The sequence below is a fragment of the Hylobates moloch genome, unplaced genomic scaffold, assembly GCF_009828535.3.
Source record: "Hylobates moloch isolate HMO894 unplaced genomic scaffold, HMol_V3 SCAFFOLD_13, whole genome shotgun sequence".
Taxonomy (NCBI): domain Eukaryota; kingdom Metazoa; phylum Chordata; class Mammalia; order Primates; family Hylobatidae; genus Hylobates; species Hylobates moloch.
Window position 1 is genome coordinate 15,116,649 of NW_026652288.1, and position 12,061 is coordinate 15,128,709.

The 12,061-nt window shown below is 40.2% G+C and overlaps 1 long non-coding RNA gene across 1 annotated transcript; it reads left to right on the forward strand.

The window, feature by feature from the left end:
* The first annotated feature begins 80 nt into the window (after positions 1-80).
* On the forward strand, positions 81-11,693 carry LOC131380916 (uncharacterized). Its single transcript, XR_009209212.1, has 4 exons — positions 81-181; positions 2,124-2,296; positions 3,084-3,217; positions 11,308-11,693. It is a non-coding gene; the product is annotated as an uncharacterized LOC131380916 (long non-coding RNA).
* Positions 11,694-12,061: the final 368 nt, after the last annotated feature.

Sequence of the window (12,061 nt, forward strand, 5' to 3'; positions counted from 1 at the left end):
AGCAGCCGGCCGAATCAGCAGAGGAGCTCATTGCTAGGAAACAAAGGCTTGTTGAGAATTTTATAGACTGGAATGTGGAGTGATTGATAACACCAAAGTAGCAGGGAGTTAACTTGCTTTTTTTTTTTTTTTTGCTTTTTTTTTTTCCAGCTGAAATGTTTGAGAAATTGAGGCTTTGAAGGTAAGCAGGAAGTCTGTGAGTTAAGTACGTTATCTGTGTAGAAAGGCCATATGTCCTGGGCCATAAAGAAAAGTAGACCTGTGGCTTATTTGTTTCTTCCTTTTGTTTATATGTTTTGGACCATGAAGAAAGACAGACGTATAGCTTATTTGCTTTATCTCTTTGTTTTTCCCTGCTCCCACTAGCCTGCCTTTTGTTGTTATTGTTGTTGTTTTCCTAATTAGTACTCAACAAGACAGGTGAATAGAACCCAAGTTGAGAAAGGGTGTAGGGGCAATAAAGTTGAAATAATAGGTTGAGAACCCGCATGGAGGGAGCAAAAAGGTCAACCCCATTTGTTCATTTATTCATTCATTCATTCAACAAATACCTCTTTGTGGACAGTTATAAGCAAAGCATACTGTAACATGAATGAATATATACTGTACAAAGTATTACACTTTCACATCAAAAGAAACACAAATATTGAATATCCCTTGACATAATTATATTTCATGATATCCATCAAGATGCATTAGGCGGTGATGCAATTAAAAGCCTCTGCTGGGAAGCCTCTAACCAGCTCCCATTTCTCACAAAGTTTAATGACCTCAAAGCCTTACATCATCTGCCTGCTCCCCTAAATCTCACACCTCATTTCCTGCTCCCCCTACTACCTTCAGCCACACTGGCTCTATTTCTGAACACACCAGACACACATCAACTTCAGGAGTTCTGCAAAGCCTGTCCCCTCCACTTGGAAGGCTTTCTACCAGATGTTTACCCGGTTCCTCCCTTATCTCCTTCAAGTTTTTGCTCAAATGTCATCTCTCTCTGAGGCCTACCTTGACTGCTCATTTTTAAATTTGCAATGACCATTCTCCAACTCCAGCTTTCCAGAGCTGCTCTGTTATTTTTTCCATTACACTTGTCATCATTTAAATGGCTATACAATATATTTGCTTATTATCTGTCTCCATTCACTAAAAGGTTAGCCATGCCAGGTGCTCTATCTATATGCATACAAATGCTATATGCATCCGTGCTATATCCCCAGAATTTATAACAGTATCTGGCATAGAGCAGAGGACAAAATATATATTGTTTGTTGAATAAATGACAGACTTCCCAGAAAATCTTTTACACATTGTTTCCCCATAGTATTTCTCTGCATAGCAGCTGTGCCTTTCAATCAAACCCCTCATTGTGAACACCAGACGTGTCTTCTCCCTACCCCACAAGGCTGACAAATTGTACACCTCCAGGGAGCCCTGCCCACATTGCATGTGGTAGAACATGAAGAGGTAGGAACACCATGCACATGGAATGCGGTGTGAGGGCTGGTTACTGGAATCCTCCAGTACCTCAGTACGACCCCACCTATTTCTCCACACCAAGTTTCCTTGGCTCTTTACTCCTCTTCTCTGTCTCATCCTTTCTCAGATAGATATTGGGGTTGACTTCTGTTTCATCACTCTCTTCACCACCTTCACTCAATCTGTACAACCATGGCCAGGAGATAGCTGGTCAAACTGGCAAAGGATGCTTCCTTCTTAGCTGATGTGCAAAGGGGACCACTGCAAATACACCGTGAAGAATTTATTTTTTTACCATCATCATACCATTTTTGTTGGTTTGTTTTTGTTTTTGAAAACAGGGTCTCACTCTTTCACCAAGGCTGGAGTCCAGTGGCACAAAGAGAGCTCACTGAAACCTCTACTTCCTGGGCTCAAGCAATCCTCCCACCTCAGCCTCCTGAGTTGCTGGGACCACAGGTGCATGCCACCATGCTGGGCTAACTTTATTATTTTTTGTAGAGATGGGGGGTCTTGGACTCCTGGGCTCAAGTGATCTGCCTCCTCCGCCTCCCACAGTGCAGGGATTACAGGCATGCACCACCATGCCCAGCCTCACACTATGTTAATTGTTTTATCCATCCTCATCCATACCCCACTTACCATAGTGTGCACAAAAGGACAGAAAACATAAAGTCATGCCTGGCAGAGAGCTTCTACTCTGAAGAAACAACAACCGAAGTGTCACAGGATGAATCTACACTATTTGGAGAGGGAGTATACATTTAACTTGCAGCAATCCCTGGAAGAAAAATTCTACTAGCAGAGATGCTCTGAGCAGGTAAGTGGGTTGTTAAACCTTCAGCACCACTAGTTAAAGTCCAGAAGAGTTCCTGGAAGGGGAGAAATGTGAGGTGACCAATAAAAGGGAAGAAGGTGGTAAGAATGTGTATGTCACAAGAAGAACTCCAAATGTTGAATATCAGACATGGGTTGGAAAAGAAAAGGCAAAGAACTGATCAAGTTCAACTGAATCAAAGGAATAGGATGACTTAAAACAGATTGAGTGGCTGAAGCCAAATTGCTACTTGGTCTTATTTACAGTGACTATATAGTAAAGTATCCAAACTGGGATACTTTTGAAAAGAAAAAGCCATGATTTTAATAGTTATGCTAGGACAACAAGCATGAAACAGGACTGTCATGGGCAAACTGAGATGATTGTCCCACTAATCCTAAACAGCAGAGTGGGTAATTTAATGAAGAGGTGGTGAGCATTTCACAAGGATAGCAAGACTCTTCGTTCGTCATTATTCTCTTCTCCTTTCCTCCCTCATGCTTGTAGTGACACTGGTCATTTTTGTCTGCCCAGGCCCTTTGCTTCCTTTGGAGACTGTTCTAGCTGCTCTTCATTCACTCAAGTCAGATAATTCCTAGTGTGACCACCAATCCCCAAACTCTGCCCCTTGACCCAAAGAACTCCATTCCTGTTACTTTGAGCATCAGGTTGAGAATGCTTCCCTGGGATTTTTTTTTTTAAGATGCAAATGGAGGAAAAGCCTCCTTGCCTTTTTGGGTCAGAGTTTGGAGGATATTGAGGTTATTAGCACCCATCTTATTCATTACAGAGAGAAAGCCTGTCTATATAGTGAGAGAATGAAACCAATACATTGAAAAAAACTGAGAAGAGAAAGAGGTAAAGACTTCACCTGTTACAAGCACGCCTGAAACAAGAGACACCTGTATGATTCCATCTTCCCAGGTAAGTGATCTAGTTCATTCTCTTTCATGCTTCAACTAGTTTGAGTTTCTAGGCATTGAAACCATCCCTCTCTTGGTGTTTCTACCAGTGGATTTTGCATTATTTATTTTACCTTAAAATATAGAATATCAGACACGGGTTGGAATAAGGATTTTACCTTATTTCTTTATGTATGTATTTATGTCACCCAGGCTGGAGTGCAGTGGTGCAAACACAGCTCACTGTAGCCCCAACCTCCTGGATGCAAGCGATCGTCTTGCCTCAGCCTCCCAAATAGCTGGGACTACATGCATGTGTCACCACACCCAGCTAAAGATTTACTGAATTTAGAATCTGTATGTTGTGTATGGATCTCTGCAATGTTGCTTCTGAATTGACAGATTGGTGTTATTAGTTAATAATTGAGAGTGTTCATGGCTTACTGAGCGTTTCCGTCCTCACAGCCACTGCTGAAATTGACAGACTCAGAAGACAGAGTCGATCTCTATTTCACAGATAAGAATATTAAAGCTTAGAGAAATCCAAGATAACAACAGAGCTAAAATTCAGACAAGGTTCTCAGGTCTTGATCCTGTGCTTTTTCTTTAAACTACCACATGTTACCGAGAACTGCATGGAAAAGGATTACTTAAAAACACAGATGGAGCACTTAGACGGTTGAAAGTGAAAATAAACAGTTAAGGATGACCAGGAGTACCAACATGTGGAACTGGGGTATTATCAACCTGTCAAAGGAAAATTAAATACATTATATATAAGAGTTTGGTTGACAAATACTATTATGATCATCTAATCAACTCCTTAATTTAGCTGAAAGTCCATCTCTGGTTCAAAAATATTTGAAATCATGAATAAGTATGTTTTTTTCTTTTAAATGTTTGGAGAGACAGAGTCTTGCTATGTTGCCCAGACTGGTCTTGAACTCCTGGCCTCAAGTGAGCCTCGCACCTCTCAGCATCCCAAAGTGCTGATATTGCAGGTGTGAGCCACTGCACCCAAGGCTCTTTTCTCTCTCTGTTTCTTTTTTTTCAATAAATCATTCTGAAAAGAAAAAATATGTTTTCCACATAACCAACACAAATGGTAACTGTAAACTGCTTAAGGAAATAAGATAAATAAAATCTGAGACAGTTTCGAAATACGCATCATCATCATTATCATCATCACTATGTATTGTGTACCTACCACCTGCTTCAAGCACTGTACCAGGTACTTTATTATACCTTATCTCTACTCTTCTCTACAGTGCTGTAAGGAAAGTGTTAATATCTGTATCTACAAGTAGATATAGATGTACTTTAGTAAACTGAGGCTCTAAATCATTGTGACCCAACCAAGGTCACATGCTGGTAATGGTAAAGCCACAAATGAAATAGTTTTTGTCTAACAGAGAAGGTACTATGATTTACCCACTTTAAAGAGTAGTGATCTGATGATGATATAAGCCTTTGATGAAAAGGAAAAAAATTTAGAAAAATTTTCCTATTTCTTCCTAGCCTTATAGCATATCAAGTGTACTTCAACTGAACTGAATCTAATCCTTATTCACTTTGCTGATGACCACAGACATTCTTTCTTAGAATTAGACAAAAACTTAACATCATCTCACATAAAGGAATCATTTTTTTGGCCGGGCGTGGTGGCTCACTCCTGTAATCCCAGCACTTTGGGAGGCTGAGGCAGGCGGATTACCTGAGGTCAGGAGTTCGAGACCAGCCTGGCCAACATGGTGAAACCCCGTCTCTACTAAAAAAAATACAAAAATTAGGCAGGCACAGTGGCACACCCCTATAATCCCAGCTATTCAGGAGGCCGAGGCAGGAGAATTGCTTGAGCCCGGGAGACAGAGGTTGCAATGAGCCGAGATCGTGCCACTGCACTCCAACCTGGCCAACAGAGCAAGACTCTGTCTCAAAGAAAAAAAAAAAAGGAATCATTTTTCTTCTCTTAACTCATCAATGTATAGCTGTCATTAGCTCATAGATTCATTACTAGGAGCTCAGCCTTTTAGCTCCTATCAGTTAAAAAGTCCATTAAGCTAAAAGCCATTAATGATTCAGCATTTAACCCTTTTATGCTTTTCAATATTAGACACAAAAGAGATTAGATCATCATATGAAGTTGCTTCTATTTTAAAGTTGAAATTTCATAGTAAAATTGAATTTGGGCATTTAAACACTACCTGTTATAGGTGTCATACATTTGTATTTGATTGGATGGTGCACTAGCTCTTTATGAAGAATATAAATTTTAATCATAATATAAAATAACACTGAGAGCAATTCAAGAAATTTTATTTCCTCTAGAAAGCCTGCAGAATCCCAATCAATCCTTCCATAAATATTCTAAGACTTTTATAATATATCTTGGCAGCCAAAATAGATATAAAGCTCATGCATGGTTTTAGCAAAGAAACAATGTCCAGCCCCTTACTGAAATCTCATTTACACTAATTAGCGATGCAATTCAAACAAACCATTTCCTCCCCCCAATTTTCTCACTCACAAATTATACAGAACATCAAACTGGGAAATAGGCCCTACCAGACGCACACACAGTAACAAATGCATAAATCAGCAGCAAGTAAGTGCAAGAAGTGGACTAATACATTGGTAAAAATACATTGGTAGGCTGGGCGTGGTGCCTCATGCCTGTAATCCCAGCACTTTGGGAGGCCAAGGCAGGCAGATCACCTGAGGTCAGGAGTTGGAGACCAGCCTGCCCAACATGGCGAAACCCCATCTCTACTAAAAATACAAAAAATTAGCCAGATGTGGTGGTGGGTGCATGTAATCCCAGCTACTTGGGAGGCTGAGGCAGGAGAATCGCTTGAACCAGGGAGGTGGAGGTTGCAGTGAGCCGAGATTGCATCACTGCACCCCAGCCTGGGCGACAAGAGCAAAACTCCATCTCATAAAAAGAAAAAAAATACATTGGTAAATTGATCAATTATTAACTTAAAAGTGAAAATAGCTTTTTAGTCTTATTTGGTTTAAAAGCAAAGACAAACTATCTGTAATGTACTTTGAAGTGCATCAGAAGTGCATCAGAAAATAAGATGGGTTAATGGATAGGTGGACGATAAATAAACACATGGAAAGATGTGATAAAGCAAGTATAGTAAAATACTAATGATATCTCACTGGTGGGTACATGGGTGTTCACAGTAAAATTCTTTCAACTATACTATATGTGAAAATTTTCATAATAACACTTCTCTCTTCCAACCTCCCCCGCCTTTTTTTTTTTTTTTTTTTTGACGGAGTCTCGCTCTGTTGCCCAGGCTGGAGTGCAGTGGCGGGATCTCTGCTCACTGCAAGCTCCGCCCCCCGGGTTCATGCCATTCTCCTGCCTCAGCCTCCTGAGTAGCTGGGACTACAGGTGCCTGCCACCACACCCCGCTAATTTTTTTGTATTTTTAGTAGAGATGGGGTTTCACTGTGTTCGCCAGGATGGTCTCAATCTCCTGACCTTGTGATGCACCCACCTTGGCCTCCCAAAGTGCTGGGATTACAGGCGTGAGCCACTGCACCCAGCCCCACCCTCCCCTTTTCTTATAAAGAGTAATCTCAGAAGTTTAGAATATGACTTTCCCCCACTCCCTTTATTTGTTTTAATCACTTATGGAAAGTTCTGTCCTAACCTGGGCAACATAGCTACACTCTGTCTCTTAAAAAATTGTTTGAACTAGCCAGAAATTTGCCAGACGTGGTGGCTCACACCTGTAGCCCCAGCTACTTGGGAGGCTGAGATGAGAGGATCACTTGAGCCCAGGAGGTTGAGGCTGCTGTGAGCTGTGATAGTGTCACTACACTCCAGCCTGGCTGACAGAGAAAGTCCACAGCTCTAAAAAAAAAAAAAAAAAAGAAAAAGAAAATTCTCAGTTCTGACCTATTCACATATCACCTGTACACCATTCACTTTAGACAGATGATGGGGCATTGTATGCTCTGTACGTCTCAGCCTCCCTCACACTTTATACTTCATTGTTTTTCTGTTTTGTATCCAGTATAATTTCTTCTAATCTCGATTCCAATGCACACATTCACTTTTAAGCTTTCTCTGCTTAATCTTTCCATCAAGTTTTTAAATATTAATTATTATATTTTTATTTCTAGAAGTTATTTCTTTAAAACTCAAGGCTGCTGGTCATTTCATTACTTTCTTTTTCCCTCTGTTAAGTCCTACTTTTAGAAACACATCAAACATAATTTATATTCTCTACCTGGTATTTCTAATACCTGAAGCCTTCAGTTATCTATTTTTTTCTGCTGACTCTTGCTCATGGTGGCTTCTTTCTTTATGGGGTGTGTGTGTGTGTGTGTGTGTGTGTGTGTGTGTGTGTCTTATTGTTTGCTCAGATGCTCTGGAATTCGAGTTCTGAGGATTCTTTGAGGCCTCAGATGGAGGGTGCCTTCCCCCTGAAAAGACTTGCCTTCATTTCTGCAAAGCCCTCAGAAGACTTGGGTCCACTTTAAATTTCACTTGTTTCACATGATACAAATAGTGTAAATTCAGGCTCCAAACTTACAAGAGTGTCAGGTTGTGGCAACAAATTCTTAAAGGAGACTTTTATATGAACTCAGACTCGAGGCTGAACAGACAAATTTATTTGCTCTCTGCCTCTTTTTTATGGGATTAAAAAAAACTGTAGCTCTTCACGGGTGCTAACTTTATTTAGAGTGACTAGAGATCTCACTCCCATTACACCGGCCCAAGCCTCCCCCTCCCACTTCCACTATTTTCAGCCCTGCAATCAAAGCTCTGGACATCCGGATCCATAAAGATCCCTAAAGCATCAGTTTCCCCGTCTTCCATGGATTCCCACACCTGTTGCTAGGACTCAGATATCTTTTACTTTCTTACAAACTCATTCATTCATTTTAAAAGTTGTTTCTGTTTCTATATTAGCTAGCATTCTTGTTGTTTGTGGGAGTCTTTTAGGATGTCTTCTCTGACAAATTGACTAAATGAAACCCTCTGAACCTAGCAGAGGGAAACAAAAAGGGGGAAGGCATTCCCCACCCCGCCCCCTGCTTTGATACAAACAGCCATGCAGCTCACAGACAGCGCAGACCCCAGGCAGCAGATCAGCAATGGCTCCAAAGGGAAATGATCGGCAGAGTAATGGACCTTTTTGCCAACATGTATCAGATATTTCTGGGACTCCCCAGAAATATTTAGTAAAGGATTTTACAAATGACTGAGAGTCTTCTGTCATCACCTAGGAGCAAGACTAGTGAAATTATGATATTTGCTATTACGATCATTACCATTCATGTCCACAGACGGCAAGGCTAGGGAGTCAAAAATAACACCAAAAATACAAAAATTCAAAAGGCAACTACAAAGCCAAAACACTGTAATTCTTTGTGGACAGGGCCAATGGCTTTTTAATCTCTGTAAACCCAGCCTGAAAGCAGGCCCTGAGAAAATATTTATTGACTACATGAATTATACATGGTTATGTTGATACTATTATAGATTAACCTTTTTTGCTTAAAAGGGAGATTGTAACTTTTAAAAATCACTGATTTTTTCCAGCAAAATAATGTAGGCTCGAAAAAAATTTCTCTCAATAAACAGATCATTCATGAGCCATAATTTTTTTTCTATCATTGTAGTGGATTTTGGTTAAGTTCTTCAGTTTATCTTTGAGTTTCCTCTAATTAAAAACTACAATGGAAATATTAACCAAAAGTGCAAAAATTCAATGAAGCTGACAAGTAATTAATGTGTATTTTGATAGGGCAAAGTACCAACTCAAAATGTAGAAGTTATTAAAGCATCAGGGTCAGACACCTTCAGCTATGTAGAAAAACTGAATTAAACACCAAGGATTAAAAACCGTTTGAGGAAGAATTATTAAATGTCTCTCCATGTTAACAGCTTTAGCTCTTCCATGGAATTTCATGCAAACTGTTTCCTATTGAAGTCCTTATCATTTTAGGTTTCTCTTTAGATAAAAAATGTATACCTAATGTTAAACTTTTAAAGTTTTTAAGTTTAAATTGTTATATTCTGATACAGATATGAGATAAATGATTTTTAAAAGAAACTTTGTGACCTAATTAAGTCCTGAAAGGATTAACTAAAAGAAAGATTGAAAGCATTTAAAAGAAAGATTGTAGGCAAAAATCTTTACCAAACTGAAGTCACCAAGTAAGAAAATAGCATGTTAAAGTCAAATGTATCCCTCTGCTAAAAATTGCTCTAGAATTTACATTGAACCTAACAGATAAAACAATAGTTTTGCAGTCAGGGCACATTTATAGGATGTCATTTCTTCCACTTCTCACAGATCTTGACTTCTACAATCTTCCAGCTCCTTCTCCTACCTCTGGGATAGACTCTAATGTTAGAGAGACCTTGTTTTGAATAATAGTTCTGTTACTGACCAGTTCTATAGCCTTGCAGGAATTATCTATTCGTATCTTGGTTTCCTAATGGAAAACCATTAGGAATGGTCTGGGGGACATAAACTAAAGCATGGTTCTCAACCAAAATCTAACCAGGCTCCTCTGAGCCCTCTTATCTGCCAGGCCTCAACCTTGGCCTATGAAAACAACAAACTCTTAGCGTAAACAATTTTGTCCACTCTCTTCCTCTCCCCATTTAAAGACTTAAGCAAACACTAACAGTTACCAACAGCTCAGAGCCACAACCACCATAAGTGACCCTAGCTATCCTTAAAGGGCCTGAGAAAGCACAAGGCTTCTAAAAGAATTTACTGTTTGTTCCAGCCAATACCTGATCATAGGCCCTTGACCACCCTTTCTTAGAGGATTTACTAAATTTTACTCAATGCACTATTTACAATTGTGAATCCTTCCTCTGTCCCTTTGAGATGTACATCTTTCTCCAACAACTCAGGAGTGAAAGCCATTCCTTTGAAACGTAATCATAAGGAATGACAGTACCTCTGTCTCTAGTCTCTGGGAGAATACAACCCAAACTTTAATTAATTGATTAATTGCAGCTGACTTAATGGGTATTTACACTGACCAACCTTTCTAATTTTTCACTTCTTTGACTCTGCTCAGGCTCCAGCAGTCCCCCCACCACCTCCCAAATTGAGTTTAGTTCATGCTGGACTCTCTTCCCTATTGCAATAGTATATTACTGATTAAAATCTGTCCTTACCACTTTAACATTCATCTCTTTAACAGATCAAGAAGTAGGAAATAAAATGACATCTAAGAATAAAGCCATGAAATCAAAATGACCATGTTGGTGAAACTGAAAACAATAATATTCTAAAATAAGCTTTCTACATGTGTCATCCAAGGAGACCCACTTCCATTAGAATCACCCACCTAGGGAATTTGTTTAAATGCCTACTCCTGGGCTCCACCTGGGATTGGGGAGACCAAAATTCCTGAGTGCTAGACCTTGAAATATGCACTGGGGAAAGAACTCCCTGGAGTAATTCTTTTTTTTTTTTTTTTTTTTTTTTTTAAGAGAGAGTCTCACTTGTTGCCTGGGCTGGAGTGCAGTGGCGCAATCTTGGCTCACTGCAACCTCCACCTCCCAAGTCAAAGCAATCCTCTTGCCTCAGCCTCCTGAGTAGCTGGAACTACAGGCATGCACCACCACACCCGGCTAATATTTTCATATTTTTTAGCAGAGACAAGGTTTTGCCATGTTGGCCAGGCTCGTGTCAAACTCCTGGCCTCAAGTGATCCACCTGCGTCAGCCTCCCAAAGCACTGGGATCACAGGTGTGAGCCACCGTGCCTGGCCTCCCTGGAGTAATTCTAAGCTACTTGCATTTGAAGAGCACTGGTGTAAACAACTAAATATAAATGTGCTGCTGAAAATTTCTTCCAAACAAGTGGTTAAGACATAGCTCATATTCTGTCTACTTTAGCATGTATTAAGCAAGATAGGAAACTGAGGGCTAACCTGATTAAGGTTGCCTAATTTAACCTGCCTTGCTTGCTTTTAATTGCTTACCTCTAGTTAATCTTAAAATTCCCACTAGCAAGTCATAGTAGCCAAACAATGCATAACTAAACTTCTACTAGCCTCCTTATAGATAACAGCTCTGACAGTGGGTCACCATAATAATAAGTGCTTAATGTTTTGCAGGAGCTAGCAGGCAGTTCTTGTTGAATTCAAGCCAGCTGAGACCATCAACCCTTCAACTGAGCCTGCATGGGTGCATAAAGCGTGACCTTTTGATGTCAAAGGGCCAAAACCTGCACCCTCCTTTCATGCTAATTCAACCATTTTCTGAATATGCATCCTATGAAGAGCCATGTAGCTCAATTACGCTTGTGCAGAAACCCTGATTACCTCACCCTTCCCACCTGCCAATCACCTTTACCCATACTTCACACCATCCTGCTTTCTATCCCCATAATTACCCCTAAGCTTTGTTTTCAGGAAGGTGGATTTGCAATTTTTTCTCCTTCTCCTTGCTCAGCAGCCTGGTGAGCAATCTCACAAAATAAAATCTTTTCTCTTTTGCAAAACCCACAGTCCCAATGATTGGTTTGCTGTCCATGAGCAAAATGAAGCTGGTTTGATATCAGATGTCACATATAAAAATTGGGGGTAGAGTGGGGTGTGGAGGGAGCAGGTATAGAATTTCATCAGTTTGCAGTCAGTAAAAAGAAAGGGAGTTTAGGCTGAGGACAAGTATTCCAATCTTTCTATGATGGGGGGATGTACTAGTCAGGGTTCTCTAGAGGGACAGAATAGTATAGATATATAAAGGAGTTTATTAACTCACACAATCACAAGGTCCCACAGTAGGCCATCTGCAAGCTTGAAGAGCAAGGAGAGCCAATCCGAGTCTCAAAACTGAAGAACGTGGAGTCCAATGTTCGAGAACAGGAAG